Consider the following 23,997-nt stretch of genomic DNA (forward strand, 5'->3'; position numbering starts at 1 on the left):
GAAGATGATGTGCCAGGGGAGGTTTAGGTTGGGAATTAGGAAAAGGTTCTTCACCTGGAGGGTGGTGGAGCACTGGAACAGGCTCCCCAGGGAGGCAGTCACGGTGCCAAGCCTGACAATATTCAAGAAGCATTTGGACAATGCCATCAGACACAAGGTGTGAATTTTGGGTCTGTCCTATGCAGGGACAAGAATTATAATGCATTTCTGTAATGCCTGCTGAAGTTGGTGATGCCTGGATGAGACCAACAAAGAATTGTCAGTACAGAGTTAAAATGGAGTTGATGCTTCTTGTTGTAGAGTTTCAAGTACTGTATTGGTTCTAGTGATATTTGTGAAAAATCAGTAATTGTCCTGTAATGGGCTATATTAAAAAACAAAAACAAAACTCCCAAAAACAGCAAAAAAAAACCCCACCAAACAAAAAACCCAAACAAACCATAAACAAACCTGTGGCAGAGTTCATAAGTACCTGTTTTCCAGAAGGACTAGTTGAAGCACAGGAAAGGTAAGCAATCTACCATCACCTTGTGAATCAGAGCAACTTGCCATGCAACCCAGAACCCTGCCTTTAGGCTCTCTTACTCCAGGAGTAAGACAGCTTGCTCTGAAGGAAGGTGTCTGGCTTCCTGCTTGAAATGAAATTAAATTAGCATGGTAGTATGTGCTTTGTACATCTGCTGTGTAATATGCTTTGCAGAATGTAGACATCCAGAGCAAGGTTGCAGATGCTCCACTACTTGCAGAAGTTAGTGACAATTATCCCAGTCTTTGATGGCAAACGAAGTCGCAAGGCGCTCATTTCCACAATCCATCATGCCACCGAAGGCTTGCTGAGTGATACTTCATGACGGGCTGGTGAGAAAAATATACAGACTCATATGCCGGTGTTGCAAATCAATTCTGCAGCAAAGTGGAAATAACTCTTGTACCAATAAGCAGCGAGGCCTATGAAAAAATACCCATTTTCTGAATTTTCAACTTGCAGATAGCAGGAGAAGCCATCAATCATGTTAGAGAGCTTCCATTCCAGTGATGTTGTTCTTAAAGACACACCAGATTAAATCGGACAAGACCAGAATATGCAAAGCACCTTCCTTTTTTTTTCTTCACTCCTTTCTAGAGGGTTGAGTATGAGAAGGGACCTTTTTCTTTCTTTTTTTCTTTTTGTTCTACTTCTTTAAAGCAAACCTGTAGGCTGGCAAAAGCATGTATATTGGTTAAGTTTACTGTTGAAATGACTAATTAATTGCTTCACAAATAGCTATTAATCATACATTAATGAGATACTCTCTTTGCTTTGGTGAATAGAGATTCTGTGGAAATTCTCTCTCCTTGGTGCCCCAAGCAGGCTAAAAGCATGCACAACTCAATTTTACCACACCATGGGGTGTTTGAAACTGCTCACCAGCTGAAGAGAAGCAAATAACTGGGACATTTAAACTGTCCATATTTCATTGTGTAAATTCAGAAGCACTTAATCATTCCTTCAAGCATTCTTTTGTTCCTTTTCTTTCTTCCTTGTTATGTGTGTGTGAAGCATATCCTGGGCCACAAGAAAAAGGCTCAAATGCATCCTGTTCCAAACACAGTCAGAGAAATGTGTGCTGCCTGTTGTCTTACAAAAATGATGATCATCTTGTATATGGCAAATAAAAATTGAAACCTACTAGTCGTGCTCTCAGCATCCCTTGAAATCCACCTGTGCTGTTAATGCATGTAGTGAACAAAAGGAAAAGGGGATCATGCATTGAGATACTGTTTCATTTTCTCATTGGCAGAGTTGCAAAATACTATGAGATAGAAAAAGAATGTTGGCCAGATTGACATCCCAGATAATCTTATGTTTTCCTCTCTAATATAAATTAAATTAAGTCAATTTGCACTGCTAGAAAGCCTAATGCATTTTGCAGTGATTAATTTGTTGTTTTTGGAAAAACTGAGCAGCAGTGTATTGATAAAGATAACATGACGCCCAAGCCTGAAATGATTCTCAAATAGGCAGTGGAGAACCTGGCCTGTTGCTGTCTGTATCCAGACACTTTAAAAAGTGAAGGTAGGTACATTATTCTCTCTGTGTGTAATAATAGTACGTGGGCAGAGGGAAGTCCTGGTTGTGTGCTGTGCCATTGGGAGCTACCTGAGAAATACAGTCTCTGTATTCAACGGTATTACTGGGACATATTAAAAACCATTGACCAATTCTATTGATAATTAGTTGTGAATTAAATTAGATTTTTGGAAATGCATCAAAATCTGCGTATTGAGGGGCTTAAGTCAACATCTTGGCATTGGAATTGTAGTAGGAAGTTCTCCTAGGTTTATTTTTCCTTGGTAAGGCATATTTCAGTTTGATCAGGGATGGTTAAAATAGGCTACTGGCACAAGATGCTAAAGCACATAGATTTTTGATCTCATTAGATATAGTAGTTTCTCTGTTGCCATGGATATAGTTTTCACTAATTCAAACATAAAGATAATGGTGAGAAAGCAATATTTCCTTCTCAGTGTTCACTAATCCATGTGAAATCAATTTGGTGGGCTTTCTCTGAAAGCCATTACTGTCATGGTTAATGGAGTCCTCGTTGTATACCTCTTTGGAGAGCCCAGTTGAAACGGTGGGAGAAGAGCGCTGTGGAAGCCGTCAGGCCTGAGCTGGTCTAGAGGAGGTGGCAGAATATCGCTAAGGCCTGTTTCATGCAGCAAGCAGGCAAAGAAAAGTCAGATTACTGGAAGGTTACTACCCTTTACAGGATGCTGTGGATTTCAGTGCAGTGGTATTGAGTGCTATGAGCAAGTAGCAGGATAGTAAGAGGTGTGAGGACATACCTTCATGACTTCTTATCACTGCTTTCCTGTTTCCTTTTCCATTCTATCACCGCTAATGGTCTTTTGTGTTTCCGGGGGCTGTCATTAATTTAGACTTAGTGTCAGCAGGGTAGGAAGGGATCAATGTCAACATTGATGCATGGCATTATTAAGGATAATGTCTGCTAGTTACTCAGGTTTACCTAGAGTTGGAACTGATGGATAGCTTCTTAAATTGCTCCTACTCAGAGAGAGAAAGTTTTGGCCAGCTGAAAACACACACGGTGCCTACCCTTCCAGGCTTTTGACATGTTTCAAAACTGTCTGCAAACTGGCCGAGTGATCAAACTGATAGCTATGGAATTGGTCTTTTTAGAAGCCACTGTCAGTTGATGAACAGTATGAAAACCAAAGAGCAGCTCTCTGTCTAGTGGTTTTTACCACTGGCACTTCATATGACCTTCTCTGGTTAGTTCAAGACGCAAGTTCAAATACAGCAGGAAATGGACTAATATCAGATACAGCTGTCAGATGAAACTCACTGTCCAATTGATGAAATTTTAATTTACTTTGCTCTTGTCCTTTCCAAATGGTTACCTTTTTGTTTTCTCCACACTGGGATTCTGTAGATGTTCATTTTCTGAGAAAAATGTATTTGTTCTCTAAAGGTTACCTCAGTGTGTTTTCTTTTGGCAACAGGCTGATGAAAACAATAAATTATTCAACCCAAGAATATCTAAAATGCTGACTAACTGCTGGTTCCTATTTTTTAGGCCTTGTTTTCATTAACTTCTACATTAATAGTCCAAATGTGCAGTTGGATTGAAATGTCCTGTGAAATTGCCCTGCTGTCCTCAAATTGGGAAGCCTCTAGTAACTGTTGTGAGGTGCTATTCCTCGTTTTGTGAAATAAAATATGGTCTAGATTTGACAAGAAAGAATTAATCTGTAACCACGGGTTGCCATCCCTCCCTCCAAAACAAAAAAGCACTGCTGCTACAGCCACAGCAAGGATAGGAGTTGTTATTACAGAAAGTATCCAAACGACCTTCTCCCAACTGTTGAGCTTTCTCTGCTTCACCTCTTTCATAATGAAAGCCAAGAAATAAGTTCAGAGGACACATGCACCAAGTACACTCTTGAGTAATTTTAGTTTTCCCATATGAATGAGAAAGCTAACACTGCAGGTTATCACCATCAAAATAAATTTGTTTTCACCTTGCATAAACTACAGTGTAAAATATTACTACTTTGTGTGTTATAATAAAATACTGTGGTAGATGAAAACAGATATTCATTGAACTGATGGGAGTCTTCTGAGCTGTGCAGGTGAGTCAAAGCCTCTAAGCACTATTCATAGGAGAAACCTTCGCCTCTTTGAGTGAATCCATTTATTTCAAAATGATCTTTGGAGAAGAGATGGTAAATGCCTATTTGATATGCAAATTCTGGGTTTGTAACTGCATGGTATGTGGCCAATGAGTAAACTAATACTATGTAGCCAGCATATTTAAAATACTCTGGCTGCACAAACCTTAAGCCATCTTGGTATGTCTAACACAGGGCAGTTTCTGAGCTCAGATGGCCACATGGCTGGGGGGACCTTTGCCATGGCCAGTGGGGCCATGGTGGCAGTGGGCTCCCATCTGCTCTTAGGTCCTCATGTGTATTTTAACTTCAGGTAGTAAAACTTGGTATAAAGCACAACTCAACTGGTAGCAATCATGGCTACTGCAAAGGGCTGTGACTTCAAACTTGGCTTCCCAAAGTCACCTGCAGGTGCTCGTGATTTGTTTTTCCCAGTGAAGAGTTGAAAGGACTTTGAGGAATGATATCTTGGGTTTTGGTGTGGTTTGGTTTTGGGTTTTTGAATTTTTTTTTTAGCTTTCTGATAACAAGTTTTTTCAGGTGACAGACATTTTCTGAGTTCCCAGGAGAATCGGCAATCCATGGCAGGTGCTCACCTCAGCGTGCATGTGCTCGTTCCTGAACAAAGGCTTCCTTTAATCAGAGTTAAATAGCCAGTGGATTGGGTGTGGAGAGGGGAGCTGGCCTGTGGCAACGGGGCAGTGGTGCCCCTGAGGGCAGGGGCGGGGGACTGCCCCACTGGTTCCAGCTGTTTCCAGCAGCAGGTGGCTGCAGGGGCTGTGGTGGGGCAGGCCCAGGAGAAGGCATACAGGGAGAGGGAGGGGAGGCCTGTTGGGACACTGTCATATGAGGCACAGCCCAGGGCCACCCCTGCCACAGTAGGGAAAGGAGTAAGCAAGGCTCCCGGGGAAGGGTTCCTCCATGCCCCGACCCCTGTTTCTCTGTCAAAGACTAGAGTATTTCAGCAGTGGATTAGACAGTTTCCCAATGTTTTGCATTTGTCAAAACATTTATAAAATATGCCTTTGTTGTTCAACTCAATCTGATTGATTTGTCACTTTCAAAATGTGTTTCATGCAGCTCCTATATTGTAGCAGATAAGTGATAAACTATGTTTTTCTGAGCAGTGCTTTGCTTAAATATTTTTTTATCTACATGTCAATATGTTTGTTTAATGCTTTAAAAAGTAGCTAGTTTTTATATTATGTCTTAATAATTACCTTATCTCAGATTATGCCATACATTTTTGGGATCATCTGTTTGTTTTGCTTTGAAGAGACTTAGGCTATTCTGTGCTGAGCCCCCCTGAAGATCTGTACTGGCTAAAGGCCCACTGCAAGCTAATACAGACACCCATTTCATCTTATGGCCAGCAGGGTGCTTAGACCAGTTGGCTAGTCCTTCATGGATAAGAGCAGAGAGGGCTAAACATATGTGAGCTTTCAGTTTGGGTGGGTTTTTTTCCATGCTTGTTAACAGAAAATATGTAAGTGACGTTCCCCAAATTCATTCTTAGTGTCTCCTTTGGTTGTGGAGTTTACACAAAGACAACAGATTGTCCCCTGTGTTTAATCTTGTTTGTGCTGCAGATGCTTCCTAGGAGTCTTGTTATACACTCTTTGTATCTGGGCTGTATGTTTCTTATTTCTCCTCAGCAATGATTGTGTTATTTTCTAACACAGCTAAACATGGAAATATTTCCATATATTTAGTGGGTCCTGGGAATTTTCCTTTCAGATTTGAGAAAACAACAATCTGACAAGCTGCTGCTTGGCATGACACAGCATGTGTTAATCTATGTCGTTTCCAGGCTACTTTGTTCATAGTTAATTTGTTAAATTCTTTGTGAGAACAGACATGTTCCCCACTGAGCAATCGGCACAGCTGCAAGGAGAGCCAGTGGCCAAACAGAGCCTACTGTGCACTGTGTATTCAGAGCTGGGATGTGAAGTCAGACTCGGGCCAGCATCCTCAGAAGAACACAAAACTGCTTTGGGTCGCCTTTGTACCTGGGACTGATGGTAACACCAGCCACTGCACCCAGAGAGGTGTGCTGGCTCAACAGTTACCCTATAAAAGGGAGAAAAGAATGGTGCTTTTAGTCACCTATTTTCTTCTCAAGATCTGTGCTGTTTGACATACTTTTGACATGATTTCGGCTCATGCTGCATATGGTGCTGTGCAGTTTCTCTGACATACTAAATTTGCAATGCACTCCCCAAAACAATAAGTAAATCAAATGTTGCTGGTGAAGAGAGAAGAGAGTTACTTAGCAAAAATAAACAAGTCATAGCTCTAACTTAACCTTGGTGTTCACAGACAACATGTTCCTATAGAGTGTCCCTTAAGGTGGTAGTATCATATGATCCCTCAAAATATTAAGAAAAAAACCCTGCAGATCCTAGCTGTTAATCCTAGAAGCCTCAGTTGTTTTTTCTCAATTTTGTGAGGCACTGAATTTTAACTCTAACTCTTCTGTCACTGAAAATCAAGTCTCCTTAAAATACCCCAGGCTGTGTACCAACGACTTGTGTACATGCTGGGGGAAGAGAGAGACTGACTTTTGTGTTTATCCAAGTTTTTGTTTTCATCAATATGAAAATGCCACTTGTGAAGTGTCCACAGGCTTTTTGTCAATTTGTGCATCCCCACTCATTTCCATGAAAGATTAGGAGGAGCAGACCACTGCAAATTCCTTTACAAGTGGGCATGTTGTCCAAGTTCTGTGATTCTCATGAATCAAGTGTTGTACTCAGATGTCTATTTATGTGTAAGAAATTAAAAATTGCTTTTGTTTTCTGTTTCAGAAGCCTTGTCCTGTTGCAGGAACGTGAAAAATCTTTTAGTCTAGCTGTTGAAACTCTAAGTAAGTCCACAAGGTAAGGATTGCCCTCTTAAGGGCTGCATCTTAGAATCACAGAACAGTAAGGGTTGGAAGGGACCTCTGGAGATCATCTTGTCCAACCCCTCTGCCTGAGCAGGGACACCCAGAGCAGGGGGCACAGGAATGCATCCAGGTGCAGGGTCTCCAGGGAAGGAGAATCGACAGGCTCCCTGGGCAGCTTGTTCCAGGATGGTCACTATCTAATGCAGTGCTGGAGTTTGGGGAAGCACCTTTCCCTATACTCTAGCTGGTTGTGTTAGTGGCAGTCTGTGATTTGGAGTTAAACATGGACAGTGCTGTTTCAGTGTCACTATCAGTAAGTTTCAAAGCTAAAAGAGTCCCAGAGAAACAGGCAGTCTGGACAGATCTTGACATTTAAGGGATATTTAGACAGCCCACATCAGAGGATTTGGTTTTGACTTGTCAGCTGTTTTTCTACACCTTTATGTTCATGAAGACTGACCATGAGGTGACCTGCAGGACACTTATTTTCCTTAAACTTTATTACACAGAGGCATGAACATATTGTCTGCAAGTTTATGAAGCTGGTTCTGTGAACAGGAAAAGATTAAGACAAGGTCCAAAGTGTGAGGAGCTGGCTGTGCCTCTTGGAAGTAAATAAATGGTTGAACTAATAAGGAAGGAGGAGCAGGTCAAGTTTTCTGGAGGGTTCAGTTCATACTTCACCCCTGTCATGAGACAGAGTTTTGAAAGCAGTCAGCTCCCTACAGTTCACATGGACAATAAGGAGAGCTCTTGGGAGTCAAGCTTTCTTAAAAAGCTGTCCTCTGAAGTTAGACATAGGAGAAACTTTTTATGATACAAGTGCTATCTTCTGTTGCTTGGGTAGACCGAGGAAAGAAGAATGACTGCCTCCATCACATATGTGCTCCTCTTTCTACCCTTCTGTGATTTGCTTGAGTGCTATATGAGCTGCTGGCTTTTTATTGCATGGCAGTAAGGGCTCGGTGATTCACCACTGCCCTTCCTGAAGTTATTTTACACAGGCAGTCCTTGTTAACCAAGAATCATTTCAGGACCTGTGGCTGAGAGAGTGAACAGATCTCTTGGGTTGCCCACTTTATGCTTGGTTCAAGCAAATGCTAGAAGCTAGCCCTTTGCAGCTGGAAGCCTGTCAGTGGTGGGGGCTCATTGCTGCCTGCAGGCTGTCAAAGTCTGTGAGATGTCTTTTGAAATATAAATGATGTACCAGGCTAAAACTCCACCATTAGGAAATCCTGGGAAGGGGGTTGGAGGTTTTTTTTGTTTATTACATGAGGCATTGCCTTTCCTATAAGTAGAAATGAGATTGTCAAGTACGTGATAAACACCGATCTGAACCACAGCTTGCTGTTTCCTCAGAAACTAGATTGCAATGATTTATTTGGGTTATTAGCACTAGAACTGTAGCTCAGAATGCTCTTATTATTGTCAACAGCAACCATTTTAAGTGACTCTATCTGAGGCCAGGTACTCCATCTGGAGAAAAACAGCTAAGTTGTCCTATATTATGTCCCAGTTGGCCTTGATGGGCCTCCAAGTCTTCCCTTTGAGTGGGACTGGTTCTCTGGAAGATGGCATTCAAAGATCAAAATGACAGAGCTCATTTGTCATTTACTTCCCAGTGTGGCCATAGGGAGCTTGATAGAGGAGGAGCAGCTTTTTATCCCTCTCTAAGGGTAGCGTAGTCTCCTTTACATTCTGTGTCCATTGAGAGCCCACCATATTTGTGTGGAGAATTTGGTGAATGTCAGAGTAGCTACTGACTGGGGGGGAAAGAGGCACAGCCTGCCTTGACTTACAGGGAACTAGCAAGGCTCTTCTGTATGAAATAACAAAATTCTGCAATAAGATTGAATTATCTAAAGCCTGCCCAATGATGCTAGTAACTCAGACGTATGTTGCTTGGCCCAAGTATTTCTGGCAAACTCTCTGCATCTTCTGTGAGCTAAAAACTGAAAACCAGTCTCCCTAGTGGAGACAGCATTGAGTAAACAGCTGTCAGCCTGTACTCTAGCTGCATCTGCATTCCTGAGAAAGCCAGAGAGAAATAAGTGCGTACTCATTTGGTAATAACCACAATAATGCACGTTACCTGGGCTTTCTCTTTTTTTTTTCCTCTGCCCTGCTCCCCCGAACCCCCATCCCCCCCACCCTTTTTCTGGCTGGGGGGAGTTTGTTATAAAAAGGTCAAACACGTAACTTTGCAGCTTTCATCCGTCTCTATTCTTTTTTTTTGCAATTCTTCTCTCTGATTAAACTTCCAGATAAGTCTAGGCACTGTTGCCCAGCCCTTCACATTTAATGATTTTACGCATCACTTGCTCTTGGCGCTGCTCATGGGCCTGCCATCTCCACTGCAGCTTGTGATCTTCTCCTCTAAATGTTTGACATCCACCAGCATTTCTCTTTTGCTCCAAGATGCATTTTTTCTTGTGAGGTCTGGAGAGGGAAAATGATGGCGGACAACCCTGAGACAAATTACCCATTACCCAAGGATTTTCTTTCTCAGCTCTCCTAACGGAAGGAAATCCTTCTCTTCCTATTTACCTTTTTTTAATTAAAAAAAAAAAAAAAATGTCCCAAACCTACAACTTGTCCTAGATCCTGATCCCTGCTCTGCAGCTGAATCTGTTTAAATTATTAGAAAAATGAACGTGCAGCCTTCCTCAGAGGATACTATATGAGGACCAAGCTGGTTATGCCAAAGAGAATTTTTCTCCTTGTTTTTTTTAATTTTTTTTTCCTCTGTGTAAATCAGAATATGTAGTTTCTATCCTGTTATTCAGTGGGGCTTATCAGAGAGATCTGTAGGCTCAAGAATGGAGTGAGGAAGGCAAAGAGAGAACAGCTGTTTATGTCACCTGAGGAAAATGAACGGATAGCATGACTTCGGTCTCTTTAAGTGGACGTGTTTTTTAAAAAAAGAAAAAATTATGCATGTTTAACTTTTTGAACTCATCTCTCTTGAATTCTGTGGATGTAAAACAATAAATGTATCAAAGCCCTTAGACAAAAATAAGTCAAGGACCACTCACAGCTTTTAAATACAGTGTAATAGTCCCCAGCTTAGGAAGTTGTTGAGACAGTTGGTTGATGCCTCTGTGTGCAAAATAATTCAATACTTCTGTTTTCTTTACTTTTCCCTTAACCTTATGTTGTTGGCTGCTGTGGAAGACAGGGTACTAGACTAAATGAGACTTGGGGTCTGATGTAGTACATCTGTTCCTATAATCTAACCAGAAGAAACTGTATTTCATGCATGCCCAGAGACAGAGAAATGAGGGTTTGCTATGTAAAATTGCAGTTCCTGTATCAGTGCAGTGAAAATGACGGAATGTTTTCTTACTGAATTTGACCTGTAAGAAATTCAAATGGCAATTAGCAACAAGGCAGCCTATGAGAAGAGCAGTATGTCTAATCAGTGTGGTCTGATATCTTCTGATAATGTTTAAGATGGCCCATATCTCCACTTGGATATGCTAAAGTACTAGATACAGTAAATGATTCAGCAGGTTAAATGGAACAAGGTGGATTATGACAAATGATGGTTTCTTACACGGTTCTGGTGATGAAAACTGCTTTCACCTGGGTACCTGAAATAGGCTTGAGGACTTTAACTGGAGGATCAGATGCTCACAAGACATCTTCATTGTCTCTCATCCGCACTAGTACTAGTTGGATTATAGGGTTCCAGTTAATTTATTCCATGTGCTCTTGAGTCAGCAATGGGGTGGGCACATCTGACTTTTGCACAAAGGGGCTGTTACCACTAATGCCACAATAACAAAAGACTATATTCTGGATGGGGAGGGATCCGCAGTGTGTGTACGATGCTTTCAAACTCCTGCAGTTTCTTGGCCCTGTTATCTTGTATGTACACACATATATATATATGAATAGCATAGAAGGAAATGCAGACAGGTATTTGTAAATCATGTGAGGAGCCTTTTAAGTCACTAAGGGACATGATTTATTCTACCTATTGTACTTCATGTTTACCTCCCTTTCTGATGTTCATGTCACCCATACTACTCGTGGTGATTCTTAGTTGTATAACTAAAAAGAATACACTGCAGTAATATTTTATTCTTGGAGAAGACTTTATAAGGGTGAATTATGTGCCGTAGGCCTTCCCTAGGCATGTGCTGCTGGCTGCTGCAGGGACAGAATAAGGGTAAATGCTGAGTTACTTTTGGGAAATGTGGTGTTAATGAGTAAAGACAAACAAACTGTTTATTGCCTGGGTAATGAAATGTTGGTTTCTCAGTTAAAGAGACTATATTTGAAAACCACTATCACCTTCATTACCTGCATACCAGCACTTGTCTTTGGGGTGCCACTTAAGTCTACTAACAGCCAGTGATATCGTGAACATGCAGTTCTCTAGTCTTCACTGGTTTTGGGTAGCTGTGATGTCTTTTACTGCAGCAACAGCAGAATACGAAACTTGGACCATGGCAAGTAAAGAAAATAAGAAACTGGCTTTGAATTTTTTAAAATAGTGTTTTAAATATATGGAAATGTGTTTTATGGAAGAAAGGCTAGCGACTGTACTGTTGAGGTCTTAAATAGTTGCTACGATTATATGATTTGAATTGAAAGAGATTTTTACCACTTGGAAATAATTAACATTTACTAAATAATACTGGAATTAAGAGTATGACTTTCAGAGGGCACCAGTTCATCAACATTATGCGCTATGTCTTCTCTGTGGAGTCTGTAATAGCAATTAGTACACCAGTTCATTGCCCTTTGTAATATAATCTCTTTCTGTCTCTGTGGGGATTACAGCAGCTGAGTACAGAAGTATCCCATTCATATATGCCATGGACTCTACTGGTTGCTTGCTGGAGTTTACAATAGTGAACAGCATAGAAATAGCTTCTTCAGGACCACCACCAATTCATTTTGCCCATGTTTGTGCTGACCTCTGAAATGTGACTTTTGTAAGGACTACAAACTCTGAGAGGGCCAACAGCCTGAGTGTCTGATCTCACACCTTTTGTATGAGTGTTACAAGCAGTAAGGGGGAAGTTTAGATACCCAAAATGTGAATTGAGGTCTTCAGAGTTAGGCTGGAGGGTGAGATGATGAGTGTTAAAATCTTCCTCTCCAGGGTTGTCATGATGTTTCCAGCTATTGTGTGTCAGATTGTAAGCCACTCTCCCTCACTAGTAACCTTCTATTCAATTTGCATTGTCAGGTTTATGCGTACAAGCTATTGCTTAGCAGTACGAAAAGTAAGCCCAGGCATTTAAAGTACATGACATGGAGTCACTCTAATTAAATGAACATTTCAAAGCTTCATTCCATTGCTTGCCATTCAAGGTAGTTAAACTTAAGAACTAAGGTTGACTAATGTTTCATTTGACAAAATGTACATAGCTTGACTTTTTTGTCTAGAATGGAGATTTTAATCTAAGGACTTGCTTAATACGGTCTTAACTGGTTTTGACTTGTTGGCGTTTTTTCTTTAATTGTAAAAAAATGGTTTTATTTATTGTGCAAGGACTACTGAGAACCATCTGCTTTGGAGAGGCCAACTTCTAGGCCACAGATGGTATTTTAAATGGTTTCAAAAAGTTTCCAAATCTTGCTGTGGCACCTTTCAGAAATACATGTGTAACTTCTGCCAAGGCTTGGAGATTCACGTTTCTTTTTCCTCCCTGAGAGAGGGTCACTTTTTCTTGGAATAGATCCCATCTCCCAGACGTGTATTGAAGGCATATTTAAACATTTAGCTTTGGGCAGTGGATCAGCCTTTTGTAGTTCCCCGTTGTGCTGGGATAACGGTCCATGTAACTAGAATTGTGGAAACTCTGCATGCGGATTTTGCCCTTGTGATTATAGATTAGATTATCAAGTTCCAAAGGAATAAAGTTATTTTCTTTGGCCCTTTGCCAAGTAAGTTAATTAGCTGATTTTCTTGCAATCATGACCTGTTGCAGAATTATACTTGCCCGGTTGTTAAATTTCCAGTCTGCTAAATGAATCCCTCCATTTTCACTTCCCTTTTCATTTTCATGAATGATATGATATGTGAACCTCTCTTTTTTTCCCTATCATAGGAGGAAAAAAAAAAGTAATAGTTTTGTTTCCCAGTCACTGGGATCTATATAGCTGTAAAATTTCAAATCAATTTAGTGTAAACAGGACATGTGCTTTGAGCAGGTTAGACCTTCTGACAAAAGAAACCTACTGTGACTTTTTATAAAACTTACCTGTATACTGTGTCACACATCACTGTTTAACAAATAGATAGCCTTAAACCTTGCCTTGAACTCAAGTTTAATGTCTTTTAACTCCCTGAAGAACTTTATTCTAATAAATGCTAATTCTGGTGCAGTGGTTCATTGAAAAGTGGGTAAAAGATGGATAAAAGACGGTAAAAACTTTATTGTTTAATGTTGGAACCTTGAGCCTGGCTCTAATCATTGCAGGTAACTTTGGCAAAATTTATTGACTAGTGTTCACTAGAATTGATGTAGTGTTTTCTATGATGGTCCCTGCAATATTTGCAGATAAGATTTAAAAAAAAAAAGGTGTGAGAGCAGTTCATTTGTACTTTGAAGACATTTTCATCCCCTGATAACTGTACCATAAACAATATTATGCTGATGGCAAGTGTTCCTTCTTTGTGTTCAGTCATCTGACCTCCTATATACTACTTTGAATCATAGCAGCTGCGATTAATCAATTAAACTATTTCTGGCCTAGCTAGAAATATACTCATTAAAAGAAGGCATGTTTCTTCATTCACTGGACTTGATTTATTTTCATTGACACAGAAGACTAAAACAGTATCATGTTTATACTTCTAAATGTATACTCTTAACCCCCACTTAAATGTGTTGCTGCTTAAATAAAGTAGAATATGACTGATAAGAGGGCACTCTATTGTACCTCTTTCACCTAGACTTAATAGTTTTTCTACCAAATGCCTTGTAAAAACCAATTTGTAGTGCTTTCTACTGGGGTGGCAAACAACCAGGCTAAGAAAAGGCACCTTTTATCACAGTTCAGGCTGCAGGAAGTAAGTCTCCATTGATTTGATTTTTTTTTAATTTCTTCCTTTGAGGGTTATGGATACTTGAAGCAATGTGTGAAATTCTTACACTACTCAAGTGAAAAATTTTACTAAGGTTGGGACTAAAATACTGTCTGGCTTTAGCAGAGGTGCAGTGCAACATGATATTTCATACTAAAAACCTAATGCAATCTGACCTTCCTTTTATTGGTTTCATAAGTCATGTGTGATACTGTTTGTCTTTTGTAAATGGAGAAACTTAAGCCCTAAAATTCAGTTTCTCACTCAAATTCTCAGTGAAAATAAATTTTAAGTTAATCTTTGATTTATAAGAGGAGGTGTAAAACCTGACTTCATGGGCTTTTTGTCGAAACAAACCAAAAAGAACTTAAGTATGGCTGCAATAGTTTTTTTAAACTTGAGCTCATGTGAATGATTATGGGAAGTATTTTTAATTATTTACCTGGCTGTAGCTCAAAAATGTATTTCTGGATTTCTACCTTTGCACATAGAAAATAAGAGAAGATTAGGTGCTCTTTCCAATTCACTAATTCACGTTGCAGCAGATAAAGTATTGTGTGGCTGAAAGCCTTTATTGCCCTTGGGTCAAATTACTCTGTACCTTTTTTGAATAAATGCCATATCTACCAAATGCCATAGTATTTTTAGTGAAGAAAGACAAACCTGTCCTCAGAACCTTAATGAATCTTTCAAGTATTGGCAGGTTTGCTACACCATTTGAAGTCTGTAAGAGGGCTTCAGACCAATTCTGCAGTTGCTTGACTTAGTGGCCTTATCCCAGACTCTTGGCTGACATAGGTGTAAGCAGAGATCACGTTTGGTTTTCACATTGCAGTTATCTGGGTGGTCTTTCTTGAAGAGAGCGAAGTCCATGTAATATTTAATTTAGGTTAAATTCCCAACTGGCAGTGTCTATCAGCTGACTCTTGCCACTTTGCTGGAGCAAGGCTAGTGCTATCAGATTCCCAACACTTGACAAGTGGTGAGTTAAAGGAATGGATTGCCAAATACAGGTGCAAGGTCTTGGTGAGCGGACTGTAATATGAGGTTAGAGACCACTGAAATTTCCTCCTAAAGAGAAGCTATAACTGGAGAAGTGAAGAACAAATTAGACTTAAATGACTGGGTTTTTATTTGGCTATCTAAACAGGTTCTCTTTCCTAGAATGGGTGTTCTTACAGATACTATATTGCATATTTATGTAACATATGTCTTTTCCAAGTTTACTTTTATGGGTGGGATGTTTCAAATGAGCATTTCTTGTTAGTTTTTTAGCTGCTTCATAATCAACACAGAGTAGATCTGTATACTTTAGTAATAGCATTTCATAAGAAACCTGAAAAGCAGATATTCCTTCCACTAAACCTCTCTGTCCAAACAATATCAGATCTGATTGTTTTACTTGCTGTAGTGAACAGTTGTGTGACATTTACTACTTGAGTTACTTTGCATCCCAACGTATGCAAAGATGGCCCAGAATGAAATGAACAGAGAACCTCTTCTCTCTCTCTTCCCTATTGTTCCCCACTGAATGAAGCTCTAGCAAGAAATAAGACTTTTTCCCAGAGGTGGTAAGAATGGTGATTTCTCAGTGTGCTCTGCAATGTAGAAGAAATTATACAGGAGAATAGAGACTTTTGTCTTTAGTAGATCATGTGAAAATATTTACTAGAGAAGATAATGTTACCCAGGGGAAGCTGACAACAACTTGAACATGAAATGCAGCAATTGGGAGATCCCAGATTGTCACATTAAACTGACAACATGAAAGCTTGAGTCACGCTGTCTGAGAGAACTAAATTTTGCCTTGAACTCAATCATCAGACAGCTCCCTCTGACCTTGGCTGTTTATAGTCAGCAAGCAGTTCAGCCTGGCAGTGGTAATTTAATTGCCAGTGGCAAATGAGCATGCCTCTTCAAATAGCCCTCTGTGTGTGTATTAATATCAAAGCAAGATTTGCAGAGAGGGATTGTCAGTTATTAGCTGGAGTAATAGTGTTAATTACGTGTACTTGGATCCTTGTGGCCATAGCAATGGGTCAACAAGTCCAGGAAAATATTACTTCTCTCCAGAAGCTCTTCCTCTCTGGGTTGGTCAGCCAGTTCAGTTTGCCTGCCCTACCTGCTTCTTGGTCCTGTGGGGCTGGTGGAGGTAGATGATGGCTAGTGCAGCAGCAGCGACTGTTTGCTGGGGGTGAAGGCAGGTTTTCTGATGCAACAGCAGCAGCACAGTTCCCAGCTCTGGATAACACACACAGGTAGAGCTCGTCCATTACAGCTTGTGTAATTCTTGAATGTGGGATTCTGTGGCTGAGTATAATCCGTCTTTACACTTAGCTGAGGGACACCTTATTTCTACTTTTTTTATTAGTTTTGTCAGGAGACCTAATGCCTAATGTATTGTCAATTCAGATTAGGAAATTTTTTACAATATGTCTTTGTGGCTAGATGCTGGATTATTTTATTAACCCATTTTTCTTGTGAAAACCTCACAATTAGGACCAAAAAATTGAGTTGGGCAGATAGTTTTGAGTAATCAAATAATTTGTTTTCTTCTGTGAAGACTTTTATTTTCTTGTAGCACTAATGAATGTAAAAATGGTCTGAGACTTAAGTTTCAGAATTTGCTTAGTGTTATTTATTTCCATAGATTTATACAATATGGGAAACTCTGCAATAGCTTGAAATTAAAAAAAACAAACACCACCAACAATACAACAAAAAACCCACCTTAATTTAATTCCCTTTGTCCTAAAAACACTTCTTGGAGCCAAATTCAGCTTTCAAACCCTAAATCTTACTGCATGTAAATTAAATTATACGACTCAAGTAGCATTTAAAACTTTGACATAGGCTTGGACCTCAAGCCCCCCAAAGATTGGTATTAACTAAACCTTGAGGGCTAGATTAGGACCCTCTGCTTTTTCACACTTGTGCATTTTAAGGACAAATTTACGATACAAGTTTAATGAAAGGGGATTGAACCCAGCACTTGAGGAAAAAGGCTTCACTACCTAATATTTTTTAAAATGCATTTTGATAGATAGCCCTTTGCCTTTAGCAACTTCCATCCTCCGGCTGTTATTCCTCGCTCGCCACTGCTCCAACAGCCTAGAGATAAACTCTGCTGTCTCTACTGTTTTTCCCAGTATACACACTTGCAAACAGCAAATGGAAATCAGCATCACAAAAACATGCTCCTTGTCCATTAGCTAAAATCACATGAACATCATTGCGTGATGTTTTTAACTCAAGTAGGGTCAAAAATGAGAGATGGGGGGACTTTTCATGGCTGCTTCGTCAATGAAAAGGGAAAAATAATTACCGGAAAAATAATATTTTCACTGACAGTACAGGGTAATTAGTTTCCCAGGGAGAAGATGTTGGTAGCAAGGGGCTTTACACAGGGAGCCTTTGTCATTTTATGGATGCTCATCTATCAACTGTCAGGTTGTTTCAAAAGAACTCTGGTCATAATGTTTTCCCTCTGCACCTTTCCCATCATGGTGGCCCAAATTTGCTTGAATAACCATTAGTCTTCCTGTTTGCCTAGTCTGGGCATTTACAATGAGTCAGGCGGTAGCAGTGTTGCTGTGGCTGCACAGCATGGGGGTTTTGTTGGGGAGAGCATCTAGCGTGTTATCACGGCTTTGATGCAGAGGATGGACTGACTGGACACACACTGTACTTTTTCAGACAAGGTAGGCTTAGAAAACTAAGTGGGACTTCCCTAGGTGGAAAAAGTAGGGGAAGGCCTGAACTTGGTTCTTGTGTTGGGAGAATGTCCTCTTCAGTTTGAGTATATTGATCAAAGATGTACCACATTTTTAAAGGTCTTTCCCACATCACATTTTGGGGCATATTTCCTAAGACACAATTATTCTTTACCTGTGATATTGGGATTGATGTGAAGAAACATTAAATTTCCAGATCTGAATGCTCCAAAGTTTGCAGGTGCCTTGACACTGACAAATGTAAAAATGTTTATTTCTTCTGTAGAGGTGGCCTGACCTATAAAGGGATAAAGTAAGGGATTTTGGCTAAAACCTGAGGAATTTGATGTCGTAGAAGCAACAGCTGAAGGCTTGCCATACCTCTCTTGCTTTGCTTTCTCCTGTAAGTTCTTGCCTGGCAGAATGTGGCTCGCTTGCACCTCTGGCCCAGGTGCAGAAGCTGAGTGCAGACAGTTGTCACAAGGCAGGGAAAGGGGAATTTTTCAACTGAGTATTTACCTATTTTCAGGACTATACTGTGGTTTCTTGCTGGAACCACCGTTTGGGGCAAGATTGGTTTTGTCTGATTTTAGAACAAAATAGTTTTACTGCCTTTCTGCTTTTTCATGTGTAGTCTCATTTCAAATGTAGTAGCTGGGGCAAGAGCTGCACTAGAAATAACTGGGTGGTACTCAACACCAGATACATGCTACTGTTGTGAGGAGCCTTTTGAACTTCACCTTTTCTGGAAAAAAGCAGCAAGGTGATTGGGATGAGTCTTAGAAAAATGTCAGCAGCTAAGCACACTAGGAAGATCTTACATGCCTGCACAGTGGGCACAGGCACGAGCACAGTGCAAGTATTTGAGTAAGTCCTTGGAATGCTTACATACTCTTCCTCATCTAGCCTGGGAAATCTTTCTTCCCAACACTTTTCTTTAGAGAGTTTTGAACTAGTCCTTGATCCCTTTTGTATCTGAAATGCCCCAACGTCCCTTTTGCTTTTCAATCTTTTCCTGGTGTCTGGTGCATCAAAAAACTTAGCTCTGCAGAGGGCAGGCTGCTATTTGCAGGACAGTAGGCAGTGTCTTGCAAAGGAACTAGCTTGCTTTTAGGCATGTGTATAAATACACCCATTGGTGGTAAATGAAATGTTCATAACCACTTAGGACAAATTTCTTGTCCTTAATGTTAAGAGCATAGGGTGCATTGTCAAGGCAAGGCACACAGCCCCTTTCTTCCTTACTCTTTTTGAGACACATTTGTGTTAATTTTATATTGATAAGGAACCCACAATTTGGGCTTCAAGTACTTCTATGAGAATTTACTGACAATTACAACAAAATGTGACTTGAAAATCTAGGGGGGGGAATAGAGCAGGGCAGAAATGTAAGCAGTAAATAGCATAATGTTACTGGCTTTCTTTAGCAAGACAAGTAGTTTTATAGTTTTGATTGTGTATGCAGCCTTTAATATTTTTTCAGTTCAGTAAATGAATTGGCTGTACAGAGATCCTAAAATGAAAAACAGGAATTTTTAAGGCTTTTAATGGGTGCATCTAAATGTAAAAAAATGAAGGCCAGGGACCTCTAGCTCTTTTCAATTTCAACTTGTGCTGCTCCATGGCGCTTAAGAGTAGCTGCAAATTCTCTCTTGATGGAGTCGGATTGCTTCTTTATTAATTCCATTCATAAATACACACTGGATGTCCAGTGGAGCACTTAAAACCCTGATAATCAAAAGCTTATTGTGTGTTTGAGAAGCTTGAAAGGGAAACTGAAGTAAATACTGAGGGAGAATAGAATAAAGTTAGAGTTTTCCTTTCTAAACCAGCAGGAGGTCGTCTAAAGTATAATGTTATGCACAAGTTTTACCATCGAGGCTGTGATAGGGGGTGTGAATATGTGCACAATTACAGTAGTAAAATCAGCATGCCATGCATAATTAATCCAGCACTCCACAGATGGCAGAATCCCAGTGCAGCATTAACAGCTATCTGATGGCCTCTTTGTGTGTGAGACATAGAGGACTTACACCTTTATTTCAGTTCTGTATTTAGCTCTGTCCCACTCAAACAGCACAAGGCAAAATTCATGTGAAAGCAATAAAAGTAGAGGCTATTTCTTTCTTCAGCTGTGTCTTTTCTAAAGCAAAAATGTTGACTTTGAAAAACATTTTCTGGGGGGAATTTAGTTACTATTATGCTGCATTAGCAAGGTTCTCTTATCTGTTAGTGAGTGTGTATGAAGAATGGAAAGGAGGTGTTTGCACTCCAGTGAAGTTGGGTTGGTTGAATTAATCTGGTTACGTCTACACAAGCTGCGCTCCTTTTTGCTATAGGGCAGAGTTATAGGGTGATAGAGAGCAGAGGCCGTTTCTTCCAGAGCTGTTAATTGACTGGATTCTCCCTACTTTCTGTAAAGCATCTTCAGTTCTCATCAGCTGAAGACTCGCATAAGCTTTCAGCCTACACCTTTGAAATAGCATTTTTGCTCTTGTATTTGTATTTCTTCTGCTTAACTGTATAAGAACTTTTACCTAGGTGAGGGATGTGCTCAGGACCTGTGCAACGCTTTAATATCTTTTTGGGTATTCTCTTAAGTGTTAGATCTGTCAAGCAGTAAGAAACTAGTTTTGAGATGGTAGGCATCTAGACCATAGTCCATGACTCTGTGGTGTAGATGGGTGCATCCTGTGAAGAAAATTATATGATTTTTCAGCATCTCTTGTTATTTTGTGGAACCATTTCCATGACGGCATGGTAGCAGAGGATCTCACATGAGGAGCCATGAGAAGTACTGAGAACTGGAAATAAATACTTCTCTGAGATAAACAATAACATTGATTTTGGCTGAGCATAACACAGAATTTCTCTAAAGACCCCCCTGTCAGGTCCTTTGAAACCTCGAGGCCCAAGCAGGTCCCTTTCTGGGCAGAATTGCTTAGTTGCTTTTCTTTGGAGAAATACAAAACTATACTTGACTTTTTTCTTTTTTTTTAATCCTCTACTTATAACTGTGAATGATAGCAATGTGAGTGCTTTCTATTCTACTCTCCTCATTAAAACCACAAAGAAATAGAAAGAAATGAAACTCCCAGACCACTGGAGTAATAATGAGGTTGACTTTTTAGAAGGATCGCATGTAGGAGTAAAGCAAGGATGCTGCTGCTATTAGCATAACCATAGTAGACATCCTGAGAAAAATCTAAAATGGTTTGGTAACAGGAAAAACAAAACACCCCCACCACAACAGAAGCAAACTACATTATATATGAGGGAGGAGATAGTAGGGTAGCCAAATCTTATTGCAGGTAATGTAGGACTGTGTTAAAAGGTAGATTTCCCTAGACTATTCTGCAGTTCACTTCTGCAACAGTGAAAGACATTTTCACTTTTTTAGTTTGTGAAAGGTATGTGATCTCACTCTGCCTACTGCATACAGAGAAATGGCTCTCAAAAATTACTCCTGGACAAAAGGGGAAAAGTGGGCGCAACACTTTTGCAAAATGGTGTTTCCATCAGAGTTTTCACTGCAATGCAGTGTTGGAATCCTCTGTTTCTGAGAATTGCCTGGCCTGTTTTCCTTGTCTTCTCCCAGGCAAATACCCCCCCACCCCACCCCAAACAGAAGAGTAGGGCTTTTAGACTGCAGGTGGCTGGTGGAAAGGACCCAGAGGCAACCAGCAGGATGGAAACAAAGTTTGTCTTTTGATCCTGATCTAGGAGGAGTCAACAATGTACAACATAAATGAAACCAATTGGATGTGTGGATGAACAGACCCAGCAAAAGACACACCTAGAGAGTTGTTTTCTGCCTGATGCTTTCTCCACCAAGATGGATGCTAGAGCCCTGCATTGATGCAGGGGTGGGGCTCTGGTGTAATCACTGCTCTTGACAAGGGTTGTCTGGACTATGGAACACATCTGGAGCCCCCATTCATTACAGCACCAGTGGAAGGCAATAGTGGCACCAAAGCAGGAAGGCACGCACAGGGATGTTGCTGACAAATATGGAGCTTTTCCTACATGCTTCCTTTCTGCTGCTCATCTTCTTTTGTGTATATTGAGGGTTGGATTTTTATATGTTGGTTAGTTTTAAAACAGTCTTCTATACTCTCCAGTGATTGCAGACAAGTGTATGGGAGCTGAACTATTTGTCAGGCTGGGATTCCTGTTTGAATGCAGAACTCTTTCATGACATATGGGTTTTTAAATAAAAACAGGGAGAGGCAGCAAATCACTTTGGTTCAGACAATGGAATGGGGGGGAAAAAATCCCACCTAAACAATAGATATTTAAGTAGAAAGTGTACCAGCTCCTTCTGACAAAGAGCCTCCAGAGGATTACAATGCAGTCAATGTTGCTTTAATTAAATTTAATGCTGTGTGAAATGCACTCTGAGAAACTTTGATGAATGACTGGGGCAATTCATGTGGCTCACTAAAGGGCATCCAGCCCTTGCAGGGGTGTCAAGCCACGATGAATTGGTTAGTACAGGCATGTTTATAGACTGCCTAAGGAACCTTGTATCTGTGTGGTAATGTCAGAGATAATGTTATGATTCTCTGGACCTTGGGGGGCTTTGGTGACATGGTTAATGAGATAGCCCAGGGAGTGTCCCAGTAGGTTACTTGCAGACCTCCCACATCAAAAGGAGCAGCTTTGCCCCTTCAGAGCCTGCAGTTCTCTAGATCTCTCAGCTGGCCCTTGCTTTCCATAGGGCCATTTTTTTTTTTACCTCTTCCCCCTTCTTTTTTGATTCTTAGTCAACATTAATTTTGGCTGCCGAAATTCAAAAGCTGTTGGTTTTTAATTTGGTTTCTCTTTGACCTGCCTACACAATGGCTTTCGAAGATTTTTGTGGGTTTTGTTTTTTTTTTTTAAATAGGAACAGCTACCACCACAGTTACCCTCCCCCCAAAGCCTTAAAATGATAATAACAAAGCTTAAGCTGAGGAAGAAAAACGAGGGGGCATAAAAACACTAATTCTCCCTCTCTCTGTTCCCTCTCTCCCCATTAAAAACAAAGTTTCTCTCGTGCAGAGTTTGGTTACAAAGAAATGGGCTGTGATAGTACAACTAGGTCTTTTATCTGCTGCACCCAAAGAAGTGAAGGGGGGAAGAAAAAAAAAGCCAGAAAACAGTGGATCAATTGATAAATGAAAGTCTGTTATTCAAGTTTGATTTAAAGGGTTGATTATAGGCCTGTGGAAAAGGTTGTCTAACAATTTCTTTGTAGGGGAAAAACTCACTGTACATTTGGTTTAAAGTGAGGTTAGATGGCAAGTAAACATTCTTGTAATAATACCATGATCTTTGCAAAATTCCTGGGTCAGAAAGTAGATATTCAGTAAATTACATCATTGAAGGAAGCATACATCAAAGTTAATGCAAGACTACCTTAAATGATCCTTTTAAACAATAAAAACTTTAGGGTTTTTATATTACTTTTGAAATTCTATAGGAAAGAAAAGGGAGAGAGCTGATGACGGATCACCAATTTGATAAGCTTCATATCTCACAGATCTGATGACGGTTGCAAGTGTTCTCCTTTAGATGATTCTGTATGGTTAAGGCTTGTGATCTTGGGCAAGGAAATAAACGTTTATGTGAAAACCAAGATGGTATCTTCTGAAGTGGAATAAGCAACACGCTAACTGGTCTTGCCTGTGAATGTTCTGATGAAAGGGTCTGAATCAGGTAGTTTAAGATGCATGTCATGAACTTTGAGCACTTATCTCTTTCTGTTCTACTATGTCAGAATTTAAGTATCTGTTCATTGCAAACAGTACTGAAGAAATGTTAAACATAAATGTGTATGTGTTTCTAATATACATATGCATACACATATGTTGAGTCAGATATTTTTAGTCCCATTACTATTTTCTGTCAAATCCCTTCTGTAAAGCATATCTATCCCTCAAAGTTTAAAAAGCAATCAAACAACAAAAAAACCCAAACAAACTAAACCCCAATCCTGTCTAGGTGAGTCATCTCTGGCCACCTCATTGAAATAACCAGAAACAGTCACCTGCTTTCTGCAGACTCTGTCTGTGTTCAACTGTTCTGCTGGGGATAGCTTCCCATAGGAGGGGTGGGGGGAAAAGTGGTGGGTGGTGGTATGATCTGTGTAGTCAGTGATCATCATAACAGGTACTAAGTCTCCTGATGTT

General features: G+C 40.2%; 1 long non-coding RNA gene across 1 annotated transcript in view; it reads left to right on the top strand.

Moving 5' to 3' along the window:
* LOC142056915 (uncharacterized) overlaps positions 1–23,997 on the top strand; it is a 191,399-nt gene that overhangs the window by 64,993 nt on the left and 102,409 nt on the right. The window contains exon 2 of the long non-coding RNA XR_012660470.1: positions 6,984–7,055. This is a non-coding gene — a long non-coding RNA (uncharacterized LOC142056915). The remainder of the gene's footprint in view (positions 1–6,983; positions 7,056–23,997) is intronic.

Source organism: Phalacrocorax aristotelis, chromosome 4 (assembly GCF_949628215.1).
Source record: "Phalacrocorax aristotelis chromosome 4, bGulAri2.1, whole genome shotgun sequence".
Classification (NCBI taxonomy): Eukaryota; Metazoa; Chordata; class Aves; order Suliformes; family Phalacrocoracidae; genus Phalacrocorax; species Phalacrocorax aristotelis.